Below are 7,032 nucleotides of genomic sequence, written 5' to 3'. Positions count from 1 at the left end.
TTACAGAGACAATAACCTCATCACTGACCTATTATATCACAAAATGTATCACAGTATCTTGACCATGTGCTCCGGGTTGAGAGAAGAATCACAGCTGACCACTGTGCTGTTGGTGCTGCTCTCTCCCCGGAGCTCCGGGATTTCCTTGGACAATAAACTCTGTTGGTGAACCCCGACTCTGACTCAGGGGCTGGTGATTTTCAGCAATCGCCTTCCCACAAATGTTTGTCCAATCTGTGTACTCCAATGATGGCCTAACTACCTCACATCTCCATCATAGCCTCCTTGCAATTGTGTTCAATACCTTGACTAAGAAAGGTAAGGACCCAAATGCATAGCCACAGCCCCATCAGTTCCAACCTTGAACCCCCAGATTTCAATTATTTCCATTGACATATTGGACCTTATCATAAATACCAAACATGCAGGTAATCTGGGGTTCAGCTGGTAACATTGACTGAATATAGCTTAGACTGACACCAACACAACCAAAACAGAAGCTGCTTTGTCCATATATTGGTAGCTCTATCTGTTGGAGTCCCAGTGACCTCATGGACAAGGCACTAACTTCCTAAACCAGAGATTGTTGGCTCAAATCTTATTTGGGGTATTGATTTTGTTGAAACCTTCACTGTCCTGCTGATCTCAATCCTGTGTGGTCACGTGACCATGGCAACAAAATCAGGCATTCTCAATTGATCCTCAGCTGGAGAAATTTGACCTGACAGAAAATTGGCCAAACTAAATTAAACGGCAGTTATCAGCTCCAGAGAACAGTGCAACTAAGATCAAAGAGTTACAAAGATTCAAGAAGAGCCAGTTCCAACCAGACTGAGGGTTGTATATTGGAGAAGTGTCAGCCTGAGGCAATCCACTTTATAGCTCCTGGCATGACAACAGTGAAGTATATTGGTGTGACCCCATTGGATGATGTGAACCCAGCTCATGACCGTATTGGCCAAAGCCACAGAAGATTCTGGAAGATCAGGGAAAAGTAGGGTAGGAACACACACCTGGATGCCAGTCCCTTCACAAAGCCTTGACTGGAGCTCTGACCATCTGCTCCAAACTTGGTCAGAGAAGCCCTAGAGTGGGGTGGGAGGAGGCCATTCAGCCCATCACATCCACACTGACCCTCTGAAGAGCATCCCATCCAGGCCCAACCCCTATCCTCTCACCCTGCATTCCCCAAAGCCAATCCAACAAACCTGCACATCTTTGGGCTGTGGGAGGAAACCAAAGCACCCGGAGTACCCCATGGAGAGAATGTGCAAACTCTACACAAACAGACACCCAAGGGAGGAATCAAAGCCAGGTCCCTGACACTGTGAGGCAGCAGTGCTACCCACTGAGCCACCATGCCATCCCCAGGAGAATCTCAGCAGGTTTTCAGCCATTGTGACTGTCCTGTCTCTTTCAGACGATTCACCCCTCTCTCCTGCACATCCTCAACATTCTGTATTTTTCTGACACAGGGTACCACCAACCCAACACAGACCTGGGGACTTTTCCAGAGGAGATGAGAAATTGACTTGACCTCGGACGAAGATCAGCCATGAAGACAAGGGTTAAAAGTCAGACACCCCAGATGGGACTTGAACCCACAATCCCTGGCTTAGGAGGCCAGTGTCTTGTCCATTAGGCCACTGGGGCCACATGGCTGATGCTAAAATGGCAGCTTTTAAGTTTTGTTTTCCAAGAACACACTGACTGTGGCTCAGCCAGCACAGAGTCAGTGCCCTGGACTGAGGGGATTCGAAATCTCCTGGTTATATCTGTTTTTCTCTTTACCCCCGCACTGCTGCCGAACTGTGGTAGTGCTTATATTTTCCCCAGCCCCCATGTTGTGTGTGTGCAGGTGTGAGACACAGTGAAAGACAACAGATGTACAAATCTTTATTCAATCCCCACCACCAGGAAGAAAGGAAACACCCGAGTGACCAGTGACAAGCATCAAAGGGCAATGCTGTGTGACCAAACAGTGAGGGGGAGGGCACTCTCTGAACAGCTCAAGGATGTTGGTAGACACTGCGTGCTCCTTCTCCAGGGACACCCGGGCTCGAACGTAACCACGGAAGAGGGTCAGGCAATCGGCCCTAACAACCAGTTTGGCCAGGCCCAGGAGCAGACCCACAAGGAGATCCTCTGACCAACCCTCTCACTGGGTGCCCAATGATGGGGAGTGTGGGGCTGAAGTCCAACCAGAAACGGAGGAGAAGGTTTCCCAGAAAGCTAAAAAGGGAGTGCAAGCGTCCTGTTCCATGGACTCCACAGCACCACAGAACAAGCAGTTGGGCCGGGAGTCCGTGAACCACCACAATCTGCGGACTGCCGCGTGCAATACCCTCCACCCCCCAGATCCCCGTGAGAAAGGGGGAGGACTCCCATGTAGAGAGCCCTTCACTGGGGATGGTCCCCACCGCCCGGTGGTAAATGGGCACGCCAGGGTGTGTCCGGGAGGTGGATGAGGGTGTGCAGCAGCAGTCTGTACAGGGCCCTCTGTGATACACCCCTGAAAGGGACAAAACTAAAACTCCGGAGACAGCTCAGGTTGTGGGGCACAGGATCCCGCAGGAAGTACAGGACCCTGGGGCCAATGTGAAATTCCGTCCGGGCAGGAGTGAGTGCAGACGGGATCCCACCGCACACCTGAGCATCCTCCAACTGGGGCACTACGTGGGGTCTGAGCACCGTCGTTTTAAGGCGTCGGATGGTGGTGGCCACGTACCGGACGTCTCCCGCTGCCCTGCTCGCTATATCCTGCGGCAGTGTCCAGCCCAGGCCCCCACCATCCAGCACGTCCCCGACCCTGGTCACCCTCACAGTCACGGCCCTCCCCTCCGACAGTCACTCGAACCCACGAGTACGGAGGTGCGGATTCCTGAGCAACGTCTCCCTGACGACAGCCGTTACTCCTGCCGGAGGGTAGGCGTGACGCGATTCGACCATGTTCCAGACCGTGAGCAGGTCCTGGTAAAAGACAGGCAGTGTCCTGAGAGTGACCTCCAAACCATCACGGTCCCTGAACAGGAGCTGAGTCTCGTAGTTGAGGTTACGCACCTGGTGGAAAAAATACGTCACCAGGGCACCCCGCCGAGGGGGAGGCTCAATGTAAAGGTATCGCTGCAAGGTCTGAAGGTGGAACATCGCTACCTGGGTGTGAACGCACACCAGCGACTGACCGCCCCCCTCAATATGGAGACTCAGGACCTGCGCAGTGACCCAGTGCATCTTTTTGTCCCAGAAGAAGTGAACCAACATTCTCTGGATGTCAGTGACAAAACCAGGAGGAGGGACCAAAGTGACCAGCCGGGACCACAGCATGGCAGGCACCAGCTGGTTTATGACCAACACTCGACTCCTGTGAGACAGCACTCGGAGCAGTCCTGTCCAGAGGCCTAGGCGAGGGGAGACTTTGGCCTCCAGCTCCTGCCAGTTCCCCGGCCAGGATTCCTCAGCGGGGCTGAGGTAGACCCCCAGGTCGAGGAGTTGGGTGGTACTCCAGCTGAACCCCGTAACTCCTCCGGCAGAGACTCCACCCACCACGGACTGACCAGTCGTCTGGAATATTGGGCCCAGTTGATCCTGGTGGAAGAGACCGATGAGTACAAGGCCTGGCACTCACACATCCTCCCCAGGTCAGCAGAGTCAGTGAAAGGGAGGAGCACGTGGTCAGCGTAGGCTGAGATGACCACCCCCGTGCCCGCACCCCGCAGAACCAGCCCCGACAACCTCCTCCGTAAGAGGCACAGGAAAGGCTCCACGCACAGGGAATCCAGCTGGCCGGACAGGGGGCAGCCTTGGAGGACTCCTCTCCCAAAGTGAAGGGGCAGTGTCATGGAGCCGTTAATTTTAAAACTAATTGCACCTGACTGCACTTGGTCCACATCCACACAAGCATTTCCTGTCATGTACCTGTCCAAATGTCTTTCTCATAGAATCCATACAGTGTGGAAACAGGCCATTTGGCCCAACAAGTCCACCCAGACTCACTCCCCTACATGTCCTCCTGACAAATGTACCCAACCTTCACATCCCTGAACAGTCTGGGCAATTTTGCATGGCTAATTTACTTGTGGGAGGAAACTGGAGCACCTGGAGGAAACCCACACAGACACGGGGAGAAAGTGCAAAATCCACACAAACTGTCACCAGAGGCTGAAATTGAACCTCGGTCCCTGGTGCTATGAAACAGCAGTGCTAACCACAGAGCCAACTTGGAAACTCTACACAAACAGACACCCAAGGAAGGAATCAAAGCCAGGTCCCTGACACTGTGAGGCAGCAGTGCTACCCACTGAGCCACCATGTCATCCCCAGGAGAATCTCATCAGGTTTTCAGTCATTGTGACTGTGCTGTCTCTTTCAGACGATTCACCCCCCCATCCTGCAGATCCCCGAAAATCTTGAGCAAGAACATGTTGGGCACCACTTCCCATCAGCTGAAAGCAGACAAGGGGGATTTCTCCAAAGTCAATTAGAAATAACGTTGACAGTGAACAAGCCATAAATAATCAGACACCGCAGATGGGAGTTAAACCCAAAATCCCTGGTTTAGGAAGCCAGTGCCTTATCCAGTAGGCCACTGGGGCGACCTTTAAATACTGAACCCTGCCCTGTCATGTTGTTTTTTTCTGAGTTTTCTACTCTTACTGATTGTTTTTTACCCCTTCCATTTCATGCTAAATTTTAGGCTGCTTGATAAATTGATCTTGCCTCCCATTTGGCCCCAAACGGATATTTGAGAAATCCCAGCCGGTCAGACAGCGTCCGAGGAGCAGGAGAGTCGACATTTCGAGCATAGGCCTGAAGAGCTTATACTCGAAACATTGACTCCCCTGCTCCTCGGATGCCGCCTGACCAGCTGTACTTTTCCAGCACCACACAGTTTGACTCTGATCTCTCACATCTGCAGTGCTCACTTTCTCCCAGTCGAGAAATCAACTCAACTCCAACTTTGCAGACCAACAGTTTGAGGCAAATGGAGCAGACAGGAGAAGGAAAAGGGCTCAATGTTATTGTGTGCAGCACTTTCAAGATATTTGCAGTTAGTGGGGAAGGAGAAAGTGGAGATGTTGCAAAAAGCTGCATTGAGAACAAATCAACAGAATCTTAGCAGGAATTCAGCCCATTGCAGCTGTACTGTCTCTTTCAGACAATTCACCCCAAGATCTCCCAAATCCCGGAATTACCTTGTGCAAGTTTCTATGTCACATCATTTGCCATAATCTCAACGGAGTCACAGTGATTTTTAACAGAGTACTGTCGATGAACAATTCAGGATTAGTGGTGCTGGAAGAGCACAGCAGTTCAGGCAGCATCCAAGGAGGTTCGAAATCGATGTTTCGGCAAAAGCCCTTCATCAGGAATAAAGGCAGTGAGCCTGAAGCGTAGAGAGATAAGCTAGAGGAGGGTGGGGGTGGGGAGAAAGTAGCATAGAGTACAATGGGTGAGTGGGGGAGGGGATGAAGGTGATGGGTCAGGGAGGAGAGGGTGGAGTGGATAGGTGGAAAAGGAGATAGGCAGGTCGGACAAGTCCGGACAAGTCATGGGGACAGTGCTGAGCTGGAAGTTTGGAACGAGGGTGAGGTGTGGGAAGGGGAAATGAGGAAACTGTTGAAGTCCACATTGATGCCCTGGGGTTGAAGTGTTCCGAGGCGGAAGATGAGGCGTTCTACCTCCAGGCGTCTGGTGGTGAGGGAGCAGTGGTGAAGGAGGCCCAGGACCTCCATGTCCTCGGCAGAGTGGGAGGGGGAGTTGAAATGTTGGGCCACGGGGCGGTGTGGTTGATTGGTGCGGGTGTCACGGAGATGTTCCCTAAAGCGCTCTGCTAGGAGGCGCCCAGTCTCCCCAATGTAGAGAAGACCACATCGGGAGCAACGGATACAATTAATGATATTAGTGGATGTGCAAGTAAAACTTTGATGGATGTGGAAGACTCCTTTAGGGCCTTGGATAGAGGTGAGGGAGGAGGTGTGGGCGCAGGTTTTACAGTTCCTGCAGTGGCAGGGGAAAGTGCCAGGATTGGAGGGTGGGTTGTGGGGGGCCGTGGACCTGACCAGGTAGTCACGGAGGGAATGGTCTTTGCGGAAGGCGGAATGGGGTGGCGAGGCAAATATATTCCTGGTGGTGGGCTCTGTTTGGAGGTGGCAGAAATGTCAGCGGATGATTTGGTTTATGCCAAGGTTGGTAGGGTGGAAGGTGAGCACCAGGGGCGTTCTGTCCTTGTTACGGTTGGAGGGGTGGCTGAGGGCGGAGGTGTGAGATCTGGGCGAGATGCGTTGGAGGGCATCTTTAACCACGTGGGAAGGGAAATTGCGGTCTCTAAAGAAGGAGGCCATCTGGTGTGTTCTGTGGTGGAACTGGTCCTCCTGGGAGCAGATACGGTGGAGGTGGAGGAATTGGAAATATGGGATGGCATTTTTGCAAGGGGTAGGGTGGGAAGAGGTGTAATCCAGGTAGCTGTGGGAGTCGGTGGGTTTGTAAAAAATGTCAGTGTCAAGTCGGTCGTCATTAATGGAGATGGAGAGGTCTAGGAAGGGGAGGGAGGTTTCAGAGATGGTCCAGGTAAATTTAAGGTCAGGGCGGAATGTGTTGGTGAAGTTGATGAATCGCTCAACCTCCTCGCGGGAGCACGAGGTGGCGCCAATGCAGTCATCAACGTAGCGGAGGAAGAGGTGGGGAGTGGTGCCGGTGTAATTACGGAAGATCATCTGCTCTACGTAGCCAACAAAGAGACAGGCATAGCTGGGCCCCATACATGTGCCCATGGCTACCCCTTTGGTCTGGAGGAAGTGGGAGGATTCAAAGGAGAAATTGTTAAGGGTGTGGACCAGTTCGGCCTAACGAACGAGAGTATCGGTGGAAGGGTACTGTTGGGGACGTCGGGAGAGGAAAAAAAATGGAGGGCTTGGAGGCCCTGGTCATGGCAGATGGAGATGTAGAGGGATTGGATATCCATGGTGAGGACGAGGCGTTGGGGGCCGGGGAAACGGAAGTCTTGGAGGAGGTGGAGGGCGTGGGTGGTGTCTC

General features: G+C 52.6%; 1 non-coding gene across 1 annotated transcript; it reads right to left on the bottom strand.

The window, feature by feature from the left end:
• Positions 1-1,580: 1,580 nt before the first annotated feature.
• trnar-ccu (transfer RNA arginine (anticodon CCU)) lies at positions 1,581-1,653 on the bottom strand. Its single transcript has one exon. It is a non-coding gene; the product is annotated as a tRNA-Arg (tRNA).
• Between the last annotated feature and the right edge of the window lie 5,379 nt (positions 1,654-7,032).

The sequence above is a fragment of the Chiloscyllium punctatum genome, chromosome 18 (genome assembly GCF_047496795.1).
Source record: "Chiloscyllium punctatum isolate Juve2018m chromosome 18, sChiPun1.3, whole genome shotgun sequence".
NCBI classification, from domain to species: Eukaryota; Metazoa; Chordata; class Chondrichthyes; order Orectolobiformes; family Hemiscylliidae; genus Chiloscyllium; species Chiloscyllium punctatum.
The sequence above is the reverse complement of the archived record's forward strand: the minus strand, read 5'-3'. Positions and strand labels throughout refer to the sequence as shown.